Here is a 13881-nt window from a genome sequence, read left to right on the forward strand (position 1 = left end):
CTCTGGGAGTTGGCTCAATTCTGATTCATGCCAGGTTCTGTTACATCAGAGACATCCCAGTGTGAGGTCACAAGCAGTGTGAGGTCAACATGAGGTCACAATGGTCTCCGAAAGACAAATAAAACTTACCTTGTGACTGGCTTCATAACGGCTCCTCACCATGAGGACATAATCTGCTGGCCTGAGAGAGACACAAGGGAAGAATGAAGATATGGCGAAGTGAGGAAGATACCAAAGAGACCACCTGTAGCCTTATGAGGCAATCCTTGTGGCAGTTGCTGATTTCTTTTAAGTTCCGGGTCTGCTCCAAGCAGCTGAGAGAGGTCAGTCTGTGGTCTTCATTTCGATTGCTATGTGTCTCCCCTGCCCCATTTTTGTTGAGGCATTCACTGGACCTTCAGAAAGCAGAATTGGGTATGGAAACCAGCTTCTACTAAAAAGAATGGGGTTATTTGCAGGATAGGAATGGAGAAGTGGCAGGTTGTAAAAGGATGCTTAATTCTTCTCCTGCCCACTGTTTATCCCACTGCTCACCATTTCTCTCTTCTAAATCTCACCTGCCCTATCTCTACTGACTTTCAGATGTTCTGGAGACCTGGGTCCCCAAACTAAAGTTTTTCATGAACCTTGTCCCTGTCTTGTAAATGATGTTTCCTGGATGGACCTCAGAAAGTTGCATGATGACTTATAACAGTTGTGTATTAGTGTTATACAGTACCGTCTTCACAGGTGACACTTTATGAAATTGCATAAGCAAAAGCAAAACCCAGCTAGTCCCTAGGGGTGCTCAGGAGTTTACAACATGAAAACTACAAGGTTGAAGATCTGCAGAACTGGAAGTTGAGTGCTCATTTCTGGCTTTTGGCAGGGGACATCATCTGTCTTAATGTACACAAATATACATGTCCAAATAATGAACATGCCATACAAATCAAGGGTAGGGTTGCTGACCCTCCAAATGTCCCTATTTTCCAGGGACGTCCCTGATTTAGAGAAGCTGTCCTGGTTTCTGATTTGATTCTTGGATGTCCCACTTTTCCTTAGGATGTCCGTATTTTCATTGGAGAAATGTTGGAGGGTATGGAGTTATCCAACCCCTGAGCTGTCTGAAGGCAATCTTGTATAGGGAAGTTTTTTAAATGTCCTATTATGTTTTCATATATGTTGGAATCTGCCCAGAGTGCTGGGGCAACCCAGTAAGTTGTGTGGAGGATAAATAGTAAAATTATCGTTATGGAATAGGATGTCCCTATTTTCATCGGAGAAATGTTGGAGAGTATGAGGTTGCCATATGCCAGCAAATTCCTGGACACATCTGCTTTTGGGGGTCCTACATGCCCATCCGGGGGGAATTATAGATTTGAAAGCAAATGTCTTGGATTTGGGTTTTTTAAAAAACAAACTTTTGGGTGTGTGGGTGGCTCTGGCTCTGGCGTGGACGACCCAGGCTCTTATTCAGGCTTTGCCTCTGGTGGTGGCTCGGGCTTGGGCTCTGGTGTGGGTAGCTCAGGCTCGGTGCTGACTGAGGAGCAATGGAAAAATTGCCCTAAAACAGCTCTAAAACTTTTTGTGTCCAGATTTTTAGCTCTTGAAATATGGCAACCCTAATCAAGGGGGAAAGATGTGTCTATATCTGAGCATCTTTCATGAAACAACAAAATGGTTAGCAGTGCAATCTTGTATATGTCTACTCATAAGTAAGCCTTGTTGAATTCAGTGGTACTTACTCCCAGGTAAGTGAGCAAAGGAGCACAGCTGAAGAATGAGATTTTGTGTGAAAGAACTAAAAAGAAGCTATCGTTTAAGAATGTGGTTTCAGGCAGTAAAATAGCAGGAATAAGATGTACTGCCAGACCTCCTGGAAATATCTTGGTTGTTTCCCTCCATCACTCATTATTACATTCAGTGAGTCAGTGGCAAATAATGTAACAAACATATACTCATCCTCACCCAGTGAATGCTGGATGATAAGTCTCCTTCTTCATCTGTTTGTGTGAATTTCTACAGCACCATGCAGCCAATCATGAAATCCGCTCCATGCTATATTGCAGGAGAGAAGCAGGAACACAGGGGTTTCAGGCCCATTGAGACACCGAACAACTCCCTTCTTGTTGCCTGCAGAAGCAAAGGAGGCCACTTGGAAGCAGCACTTCATATAGCCAGCCTTTCCATCTATTGAAGACAGGTTTATGAGCTCATTGGTACACCACACTCCCACAGGCAGTCTGCTTTGAGATTGCCAAGTATCTGGGGCCAGGTTACATGAGATCATGCAACAGCTGGTTGACAGGACCAGCCCTAGCATTGCGCAGAGTGAGGCAACCACCTCAAGTGACAAATGGTAGGGGGAGGGCACCAGGAGCAGCCCCCAACCCAACAGTTCCTCCTAAGTGCCCCTGCCATACCCACCTTCTGTTGGAGCACAGAACTATGCAAGCCACACAGCCCACTTTGTGCTCCCCAAATGACGTTGTTGCCCTCAGGTGCCGTGGAGGACACTATCTGTTGCCAGTATTGAACACGCAACTGCTAGTCCAGTTAACTTCTATATGTGGAATGCTAGGGCAGAAGGCTGCATTCAGTCCTCGCTTCTCCTGTCCAGCCAGCTCCCATGAGGAGGACGAGTGTCCCTTAAATTCCTTAGCTAATCATCAGGAAAACGTATTGGAATTCCATATCAACAAATACCTTTCAACAAAAAAAGGCTATCTTTCTAGAACAGAGCCCAGTTCCTAGAGGTAACTCAAGGGCGATGATTGCCATTGTGGGCTCCCTTGGCAGGAAGGGAAGGATATAAATTCAATAAATAACAACAACAACAACAACAGCAATTTATTATTTATACCCTGCCCATCTGGCTGGGTTTCCCCAGCCACTCTGGGTGGCTCCCAACAGAATGTTAAAAACACAATAAAACATCAAACATTAAAAACTTCCCTAAACAGGGTGGCCTTCAGATGTCTTCTAAAAAGTCAGGTAGTTGTTTATTTCCTTGACATCTGCTGGTAGGGCGTTACACAAGGTGGGCGCCACTACCGAGAAGGCCCTCTGCTTGGTTCCCTGTAAACTCACTTCTTGCAGAAGGCCCTTCAGTGTCCGGGCTGAATGATGGGGGTGGAGATGCTCCTTCAGGTATACTGGGCCGAGGCTGTTCAGGGCTTTAATGATCAGCACCAACACTTTGAATTGTGCTCAGAAACATACTGGGAGCCAGTCTAGGTCTTTCAGGACTGATGTTATATGGTCCCAGTGGCCATTCCCAGTCACCAGTCTAGCTGCCGCATTCTGGATTAGTTGTAGTTTCCGGGCCACCTTCAAAGGTAGCCCCACGCTACCTGGTGAAAGGTGTCACTTGGCTAAGTTAGAGTAGACCAACTGAAAGTAAGCTGTGTTCAATCATTTCAGTGGATCTACTCTGAGTATGACCTTTACCTTCTGGGAGAAGCAGAATCCTTTGTTGATGGTGTGGTCTCAGTAGAAGCCTGGAGAAGAGGGGATCTGTGACGACTGATATGCAAAGGGCAGAGATTGTTTTTCAATGTCTCAGCAGCCAAAACTAACAACCAAAAAAATGGCCTGAAAATACAGGTGGAACTAATTGTTTTCTTTTGTTAAGCTGTGTGTGATGCAGGTGCAAGTAGAAATCTTTATTTCAAGATACCTCTATCTGTCTCTCAAACATTTATTTCACACTTGTTCTAAGTGGCTGTCCACACAGTACACTTTATACACGATGACAGTTAAGGGCATGGTAGTGTTAGGGATGTCTGCCTACAAAGACAATTTTGCTGCGATTTCTCTGCATGAGAGCTGGGAACTGCCAGTAACTACTATAAGAAATGCCTTTGCACTTTTCTATGAGACAGCAGCGGCGAGAGACAGCAGTATGCGTCCCTCAGATGTATTGTTTTTCAGCGCCCTTTGCTTTATTTTCACAAGGATTGGTTTTCGCTGCAAAAGGTGTGGAGAGCATAAAAACGTTTGCAAAAACACACACACAACCCCCCCCAACCTTCTTCCTTCCAGTCTTGAACACATCTTTGTGGCTGTTTGTGGCCATTTTCTCCTCTGATCCACTTATGTTTGGGAGGATGGGGAAGAGCTGACTAAAGCAATAGGGACCTCCACTTCTGCGCCAAGCTCAGTGCAGGAGATTGACCCATTCGCTTCAGCAAAACGGCATGTTCACTCTTTCCCTGATACCCGTCCACTGCAAACAGTTTCACACACTTTCACCATTGGGTGCCAAATACTCTCCAAAACAAGGGAAGGCTTGTTTCATAAGGAGAATGGGAGGGGGGGACAATTACAGCCCCCTGTCTTGACTATTATGTTTTTATTCTGCTCTTCTCCTCAATGAGCTCAGGGAAGCCTACACAGTCTCTCTCTCCTTCTTCGCATTTCATCCTAAACAAATAAACCTTGTGAAGCAGCTAGGCGGAGAGACAGAGAGAATGGGACTGACCAAGTGAGGTCCATGGCTGAGTGGCGAGCTGAAACCCAATCTCCCATTCATTGTCTGACACTGTCCACTATCTGACACGAGCTCTCTCCCCTTTGTCTCAGCACTTAATGGTGCAAACGTCTGTGTGGGATCTCCTTCCTGCCATTCCATTTCTGGTTTTACTTGTTTTGGCATTGCTCTCGAATCGAAAATACTGATTTATTTTTGGAGGTGGAGTGGCCGGGAGCTAAGGAAATTACCTGCCTTTCAACACTAGCTCTAAACATTTCCTAATGTCCTACCAAAGGAATGCATTATTTTCCCCATCTCATATGTCTAGGTGGCTTGCGACATCATTTTTCTCATGACACGCAAATTACCTCCACATATAGCACGAAGGCCTTCCTATAGTTTCTCCTTGGCATCAGAAACAAATTGCCAGTCACATGTAAAATATTTGAGTCCAGTCCATGTCTCTGCCTTTGATTCTGCAACAATTGTGAAGGATGAGTTTCCCTGTTCTGTATGAGAAACAAAGGCTGATTAGGGATGGCAGAGAAATTCAATTCAGTTTGAATTTTAATGTGAACCTGCCTAATTCACCCTTCCTAATATATATATATACGAAAGCAAATATATATATATATATATATATATATATATATATATATATATATATGTGCTTTCGTAGATTTTCACGGGTACAGGAATGCAGGTTTTGGTGTCTTCGGGTGTCTTCCCGTGTAAGAGTCGGGGTGTCTGTGCGACGTTTCGACGAGGTCTCACTCGTCATCTTCAGGCTGGTGCTTTCGGCTTCTTGTTACTGGAACAGAGCAGAGTCTGGTGTTTGAGTTCCTATAAATACTGTTGAGGGGTGTGGTGTATAGCCTCCAACGTTCTGGGCAGAGAGGAAGTTCCTAGATTAGTGTGCCTTTTCTTCTTTTGTTCCTTAATTACTTGAGGGATATCTTGGGTGATTTCATGAGTGATATTCTGAATACCACTGGGTGGGTCATTAAGTGTAGATAAGTTGCTAAAGCTTTCGTGTCTTGACCTCTTGAGCTTGTGAAGAGTTTTTCTGAGAAGATGGCTGTGCTGCATTTAGTTGTGCTCTGGCTTGGCTTCGTGTATAGGGGCGAGCTGTGGTTTTGTGCCTTGTGCCAGCCAGATCTGTGTAGGGATTGCAGGGGGGTGCAGCATCCGGAGGTGCCACTATAGTTTGGCTACTGGATGGAGTCTGTAATATGTCTGTGGAGAGGGTCTGGGTTTGGGTCTGGTGTGGTTGATTGGTGATGGCGTTCTGTGTGCCTCTGGTTCTGGTGTCGGTTTTTGTGGGGAGGGCTAATTTCCAGATGTCTGGCAGGCGGGACGTGTCGTCACGCTTGTTCATGTTGTGAGGGTGTTTCTCTATCTCGATGGCTTCCATGATTATTCTCTTGTGGTGATGTTCCATGTTAAAGAGCAATTTGGAATCTGCAAAATTAATTTCGTGTCCTGTTTCTTTCATGTGTTGGAAAAGAGAGGAAGTTTTTTCTTCTTTTTTGACGGCATTCTTGTGTTCTGCGATACGTGCATTTATTCGTCTGTTTGTTTGTCCAATGTACGTGGCTGGGCAGACTTTGCAGGGTATTTCATAGACCCCTTGGTTTTCCAGCTGGATTTTGTCTTTTGGGTTTCTGAGGATATTGGCTATTTTTTGGTTGGTGCAGAAGGCTGTTTTGATATTGTGTTTATGGAGGATTTTGCTGATTTTGTCTGTAGTGCCCTTGATATAAGGAAGGAGGGCCATGCCATTGTTTTCTTCTGTGTCTTGGTTTTTGGGGGGTGTTTCTTTTTGGATTAGCTTCGTAACCCTGTTTTTCTGGTATCCATTGGCGATTAACACATTTGAGAGATTCTGTAACTCAGTTGTCAAGTGGTCTTTGTCAGCCAGGCGTTTGGTTCTGGAGATGAGAGTCTTGGCTACGGAGTTTATTTGTGCAGGGTGGTGGTGTGATTGTGCATGTAAGTAGCGGTTGGTGTGTGTTTTTTTCCGGTAGATAGTGTGTCCTAGGGAGCCATCAGGTTTTTTGTAGATTAGGACGTCAAGAAAGGGGAGTTGGTTGTTGTCTTCTATTTCCATAGTGAATTGTATTTTGGGGTGTAGGCTGTTGAGATGTGTGAGGAAGCTATCTAGTTTTTCTTTCCCGTGTGGCCAAATTACAAAGGTGTCGTCAACATATCTGAGCCAAAGTTTGGGTTTGTGTTCTGACTTGTCTAAAGCATTGGTTTCAAAGTGTTCCATGTACAAATTTGCGATGACCGGTGAGAGGGGTGATCCCATAGGTGCTCCTTCTATCTGTTTGTATCTTTGTCCATTGTGGATGAAGTACGTGTTGGTTAGGCAGTGGTTGGTCAGGTCCAGGATGTATTTGGGGGGGTTGTATTTGTTTTGAATGGCTGTCAAGGCTTCATTAATGGGCACTTGAGTGAAGAGAGATACAACATCGAAGCTCACAAGTAGGTCACTTCAGCCCTATGCAGAATCCATCGCTTCACACGTTACTAACTCCTTCCAGTTCATAGAAACAATAAAGAAACAATACCTACATCCCGATGACCTACTTGTGAGCTTCGATGTTGTATCTCTCTTCACTCAAGTGCCCATTAATGAAGCCTTGACAGCCATTCAAAACAAATACAACCCCCCCAAATACATCCTGGACCTGACCAACCACTGCCTAACCAACACGTACTTCATCCACAATGGACAAAGATACAAACAGATAGAAGGAGCACCTATGGGATCACCCCTCTCACCGGTCATCGCAAATTTGTACATGGAACACTTTGAAACCAATGCTTTAGACAAGTCAGAACACAAACCCAAACTTTGGCTCAGATATGTTGACGACACCTTTGTAATTTGGCCACACGGGAAAGAAAAACTAGATAGCTTCCTCACACATCTCAACAGCCTACACCCCAAAATACAATTCACTATGGAAATAGAAGACAACAACCAACTCCCCTTTCTTGACGTCCTAATCTACAAAAAACCTGATGGCTCCCTAGGACACACTATCTACCGGAAAAAAACACACACCAACCGCTACTTACATGCACAATCACACCACCACCCTGCACAAATAAACTCCGTAGCCAAGACTCTCATCTCCAGAACCAAACGCCTGGCTGACAAAGACCACTTGACAACTGAGTTACAGAATCTCTCAAATGTGTTAATCGCCAATGGATACCAGAAAAACAGGGTTACGAAGCTAATCCAAAAAGAAACACCCCCCAAAAACCAAGACACAGAAGAAAACAATGGCATGGCCCTCCTTCCTTATATCAAGGGCACTACAGACAAAATCAGCAAAATCCTCCATAAACACAATATCAAAACAGCCTTCTGCACCAACCAAAAAATAGCCAATATCCTCAGAAACCCAAAAGACAAAATCCAGCTGGAAAACCAAGGGGTCTATGAAATACCCTGCAAAGTCTGCCCAGCCACGTACATTGGACAAACAAACAGACGAATAAATGCACGTATCGCAGAACACAAGAATGCCGTCAAAAAAGAAGAAAAAACTTCCTCTCTTTTCCAACACATGAAAGAAACAGGACACGAAATTAATTTTGCAGATTCCAAATTGCTCTTTAACATGGAACATCACCACAAGAGAATAATCATGGAAGCCATCGAGATAGAGAAACACCCTCACAACATGAACAAGCGTGACGACACGTCCCGCCTGCCAGACATCTGGAAATTAGCCCTCCCCACAAAAACCGACACCAGAACCAGAGGCACACAGAACGCCGTCACCAATCAACCACACCAGACCCAAACCCAGACCCTCTCCACAGACATATTACAGACTCCATCCAGTAGCCAAACTATAGTGGCACCTCCGGATGCTGCACCCCCCTGCAATCCCTACACAGATCTGGCTGGCACAAGGCACAAAACCACAGCTCGCCCCTATACACGAAGCCAAGCCAGAGCACAACTAAATGCAGCACAGCCATCTTCTCAGAAAAACTCTTCACAAGCTCAAGAGGTCAAGACACGAAAGCTTTAGCAACTTATCTACACTTAATGACCCACCCAGTGGTATTCAGAATATCACTCATGAAATCACCCAAGATATCCCTCAAGTAATTAAGGAACAAAAGAAGAAAAGGCACACTAATCTAGGAACTTCCTCTCTGCCCAGAACGTTGGAGGCTATACACCACACCCCTCAACAGTATTTATAGGAACTCAAACACCAGACTCTGCTCTGTTCCAGTAACAAGAAGCCGAAAGCACCAGCCTGAAGATGACGAGTGAGACCTCGTCGAAACGTCGCACAGACACCCCGACTCTTACACGGGAAGACACCCGAAGACACCAAAACCTGCATATATATATATATATATATATCTGAACCTAAATGCTGCCCTTTGAAATCCACACATCTCTGCATTTTATGATGCAGTTCCCCAACCTAAAGATTTATAGAAAGTGCATATATTAGAGGAAAGCATGCATTAAAGAGCATATATTAAAGTGCTTGCAGGACTGCACATATTAGGCAGAATTGTGTATGTTGTGAGAAAACCTGCCTTAAAATGCTGAATTTATTTATGATGACTTCTTAAAATATATTTGCAAATTGATGCAACAATATAGTTTGAGCTGGGTTGTAGAAATTTTGCCCCAGCCTGCAAAATATTTTAGGAAGGGGCTTATGTTAGTTCTGCTTTAACTGGCTGAATCTAATTCATATGTATTTAACAACAATTCCACCCCACTCTTCCAACATTGAAGCCTCCAGAGCTGCTAACAAGTAAAATAACTATTTAAAACAACAATCATCTCACTATAACCATAAAAGAGCAGAATATTACTGAGCATTAGTAATGGCAAGATGTGTCAGTAATAAAAAATAAAGGAACACCAGACACTTCCAGACTGTCACTCTTTGAGGATGCAGTTCAATTACACACTGGCAAATTCATGTTGCACAGAGAAAGCCGATTTGGTGCTCAAGTAGAACAAAACCAATTTTTAAAAATGACGTTTTGTGCTAAGGAAAGTGACAGGGAACCCTGGAAAGCACGGGGTAATAATTGCTCGATGCAACCACCCTGCAGTGTGATCCGAATGAATGCTCATCAATCAAGTTCTCTGGAAGTAAAAGTTTCAGACCCTCTGGGGTGCCAACACTTCAAAGGCCCTATCTAGGATCGCTACCTCAGATGATGGTGAATCTCAAAGAATACAATCTCAGGGTCAGGTTAAATGAAGATACATATAGAGGGGTTGATGGATAGAAGAAAGGGACCTGTGTAGAGACAGGTCAGAGTGAGTTTCCTTCAAGGTGTAAGGCTGAGGAAAGGGAAAACTTTTTTCAGGCGAGAGCTAGGAAGACTCACTTCTTTAGATGTGAAGATTAAGGTATAATTATGGTAGTGAGCTATATACACGCCTAAGAAACAGTTTCTACCCAAATGCGATTTTGGTTTTAAATGCATTGTAAGGAGTCTGTATGGGAGTACATTGTATTTAAAAATGGGGTATCAGAGTTTTTAGGGGGCTAACCAGGTTGGGATAGCTGGGATAGCAGGCTTGTTGGGTTTTGAATGTCTTATGTAGATTTTCAATTTTGTTGTTCTGTATGGGACAATGACAATAAAAATTATTGTATCGTGCATATAATTTTGTGTTTTATTATGATTACTATTGGTGTTAATATTATTTTATTGCACCGTGAAAAAAATTAATAAAATATTTGTGTGAGTGGGGGGAGGGTCTGGGAAGGTTTATGTGCAAGAAGGCCAATCTGGGCTTTGAAACAGAGCCGTAGCTATGGGGAGGGGAGGGGACTAGCCAGGGTTTTTTTGCCCCAGGTGAAGCCTGCAGAGGTGCTCCATGATGAGGGCTCCTAGCCTGTGTGTGTGTGTGTGTGTGTGTGTGTGTGTGTGTGTGTGTATACACAAATTCAAATGGGTGTGTGTGCCAAACTGGGTCTTTGACCCAGGTGAAATAAAGCCTAGTTTCGCCCCTGTTTTAAAGTTCAGAACCAGTATTTTCCGTTCATCCTGGAAGCAGACCAGAAGCCCATATAGTTCATTTCAAAACTGCCAAGGGATGTTCTGAAAAACCTGTCCCAGTTAGTAATTTGCTAGTAATTTGTCCCAGTTATTTGCTATTAATTAAGAGACACTATAAAATGAGCATCCAGTTTGCCAGCCGGATCAAGGGGGAGATTCTCTTCTGCTATTCCCCTCAACAGTAATCAACTGGCCTCTAAACATTTAGCAAAATGTGTCCACTTCAAACATTATTCTAAACCGGCAGCAGGTCCTGCCCGACCCCCCTTTTCCCCCCCTCTTTCCACCAAGAGAAATTCAGAGGCATCTTCTTCTTGTGGAAAATATTTTCCTTGTGGAAAACACAATCTGGCTTCATTTCACTATCATGCAGCGCATAATGTGTGTCATTTTAATAAAGGGGTGTGCTTTCGAGTGGCATAAACTAAACCACAATGCAGTAAGCTGTGTGGTTCTTTTTCATTTGCCCAGAAAGGCCAGGTTGGGAAAATGTATTTGTAGTCAGGGCCATGTTTGACTTCCTCTGAAATCAGGAGGTATTGATTTGTTTTTTTCCCTCGACTGATCCTCTCCTCTCTGCTTCCAGCTTCTTGCTGTGGTTTTGGAGCAGCTGCAGCCCAAAGCATTGTGGGAACGGCTTTCACATCTGAGCCCATTAGTCACCAGATGTCATCTGCTGCTGCCAGGGCTTCAAACAGCCGAGCAGACAATGTCCCATGCATGCTGAACATCTGAATGCCGACTCCTTCAATAATGTGGACAGCTCAATGGGTTCGAATGACATCCCAGAAGCACCTGACCTCAAAGCCATGTTTATACTGACACCTACAGCTCTGAGAGGAAACACAGGCAGCAGCGGAGGATTTTCAAGACCAGCTTTGTGAGCTGTTGCTTTCACGTTTATTTAAAGAAGAAAGAAGGTGGGGGAGAGAAATCCGGAAAGATTAATTGAGTGGATTTGCTAGAGGAAATAGACTTTTGATTGACTTTTTGCATTCATTGCATTTCATTCGCTTCTGCTGTGCAGAAGCATCAAACAGGGTTATTAAAAAGGTGACTTAGAGCCAAACAAAACATGACTTGTTTGGATGCTAGAATACATTATTTCATTTGAAACAACAACACACTGCCTCACTCTGCATGTATGTGTGTGTGTACACACCCCCGATTCAGATACTAAAACAACTGTAAGCATAAAGTCAGCTTCAGGAATAGGGGATGCCTCAAAAATAAACCATCAGGGTTCCCATTTACCTTAAGGAAGGCAGGGGGCTGAAGTAGGCAAACTGATGGATGATCCCAGAGACCTCTGCTGACATGAATTGTGCAAGGAAACCAAATCACATGTCAAAGAATTGAATATACCCCTTCCCAGCAGTTACGGAGGGGGGGGACCCCCAGTAATGGTTTCTTTCAATGGAAGGCAATAGCAGTCCCAGTTAAAACTAAGGGGAAAGCAAAGGCCATGTTGGTAACTTTTTCTGAAAGTTTGGTCCAGTTCTTCTCCGTGAGCCCTCTGTTGACCTCTGGGTCCCAGCCACTGCCCCACAGAGAGAGTTATTGTGAGGGATGCTGTTTCTGATTTACTTACTTCTCTGTTATTCTTTTCTCCAGATTGCCTTCCCAGAGAGAGCCAGATTAACTGTTAGGCTAATAAGGGTACAACCTTAGACACTCATATTTTAAGCCAATTTCCTAGCTGTGGAAGCTGAAAATTCCTGTAAGGGGCAGGCAGTTTCTCATAGTCTTATGTTACTTGTAATCTTTCTTACAGGAGCTCAACCCTCACTTATCCTCTCACAGGTCACCCAAAGCCTATGCTCCCAGCTCATCCCACCACCTTCCCCCAAACTTCCCCTCATACTCTACCCAAACCCCCTTTTAAAGTTCGCCTGGGCTGCCTGCCTGCTTGCTCACCTGCTTACTGGTGTGTGGTCATGGTAGAGTTGCTAAGGCCACCTGTTGGTAGCCGCACAAACTGCCATGTGGTGATAGCCTTACAATTTTATTATATAGTAAGACATACTACTTAGGTCCTACTCTCATATTTGTCTTCTTTCCCTCATACCATTTATCCAGGCCTGTCCAAATGGTAGAGCCAGCACCCTTACAGGGATTTTCAGCTTCAGCCTCTGGAACTGTGCCTTCCCTCAGAACCAGAGCCTGTTTTCTATCCACACATACAAACATAATAATCAGTCATCACAATCCGATCATTTGCTCAATCTCTCTGCAGTCTATTTCCAGTCTCTGTCAGCCACAAGCTGCAAGTCTGTACACATTCTGCATGTTGCTACATCCCACTCCTGTCTTGGGGATCTTTTTTAAAACAATCCCTTCCCTTGTAGAGACAGCATTTAGCAATTCCCATTGAAAGTAGCCTGGTAGGTGATGAGGCTCAAGAATCCTACATTAAGCCATGTTTCCTTGTGGCTGGCAATACCTGGTCCATCAGGAGCACTCAGAACAGTTGAACAGCATGAAATAGGGTGTTCCTAACCAGCACCCACCTCCCGTAAAGTTCCAGCTTCCCCCCAGTGGCTGTGTGGTGCACTCCTGCCAGCTGCTTCTGACTCAGTCTCCTCAGGCTGGAGTGTAGTGTGCTATTGTGCAAGAGAACTACTCAGCAGCAAAAGAGGAGAGTTCTGCAGACTCCAAAGACCAGAAGGACATGGGAAGCAGCAGGTATCCCAGCGAGGGAAAAGATTTCCAATTCTTTCATGCCTGCACAGTCCTCTTTACAAGGCAGAGATTATAGGAGGGGAGAAGGGAGCTGCACTGCAGCTATAGCTGGATTCCCCCTCCCAACACGCCCCCTGTAACCTACCAAGGAAGACAGTTTTGTCTTCTTCCTTACTTTTTAAAAAGAATACAGTTCGCTTTGTAAGGACAAGATGGGGTGTAGTTATAGTTTTGTTGTTGCTACTGTAATGTGTGGGGAGCAGGTTCTGCGGTTATAGGGGGCTGTCTTTGTCTCCCTCCCTCTGTTTCTTTGCTCCTCTGATTTATATCTTCTCTTTCTCCCCCCGCCCCACCTTTAATGGCCTTAATTCCTTCTTCTTTGTCTTCTCTGCTGGTAGGTTGCTCACCCCTGGTGTTTGTACTTGAAGACAGGGAAATTCCGCCAGCTAGAATTAATCTTCTTGAATCTTACAGCAAATAAAGCGACACCAGAACGACCAACAACAAAATGTTGCACTGTATCTTAGTCCCTTATAGGGGAGCTCTTACTCAGAGTCCCAAGCAGCCACTCCCTCCAAGCAAAACATCCGCCTCCTCCCCTTTTTCTTTATCAGCTGTGACTCTACATTCTGTAGCTACTGAGCATGCTCCGTTCTCACTGAGCTACT

General features: G+C 44.3%; 1 long non-coding RNA gene across 1 annotated transcript; it reads left to right on the forward strand.

Annotated features, from left to right (window-relative positions):
• The first annotated feature begins 7 nt into the window (after nt 1-7).
• On the forward strand, nt 8-11605 carry LOC309533629. Its single transcript, XR_014220349.1, has 2 exons — nt 8-323; nt 11118-11605. It is a non-coding gene; the product is annotated as an uncharacterized lncRNA (long non-coding RNA).
• Nucleotides 11606-13881: the final 2276 nt, after the last annotated feature.

This window comes from Podarcis vaucheri, assembly GCF_965113315.1.
Source record: "Podarcis vaucheri genome assembly, chromosome: 5".
Taxonomy (NCBI): domain Eukaryota; kingdom Metazoa; phylum Chordata; class Lepidosauria; order Squamata; family Lacertidae; genus Podarcis; species Podarcis vaucheri.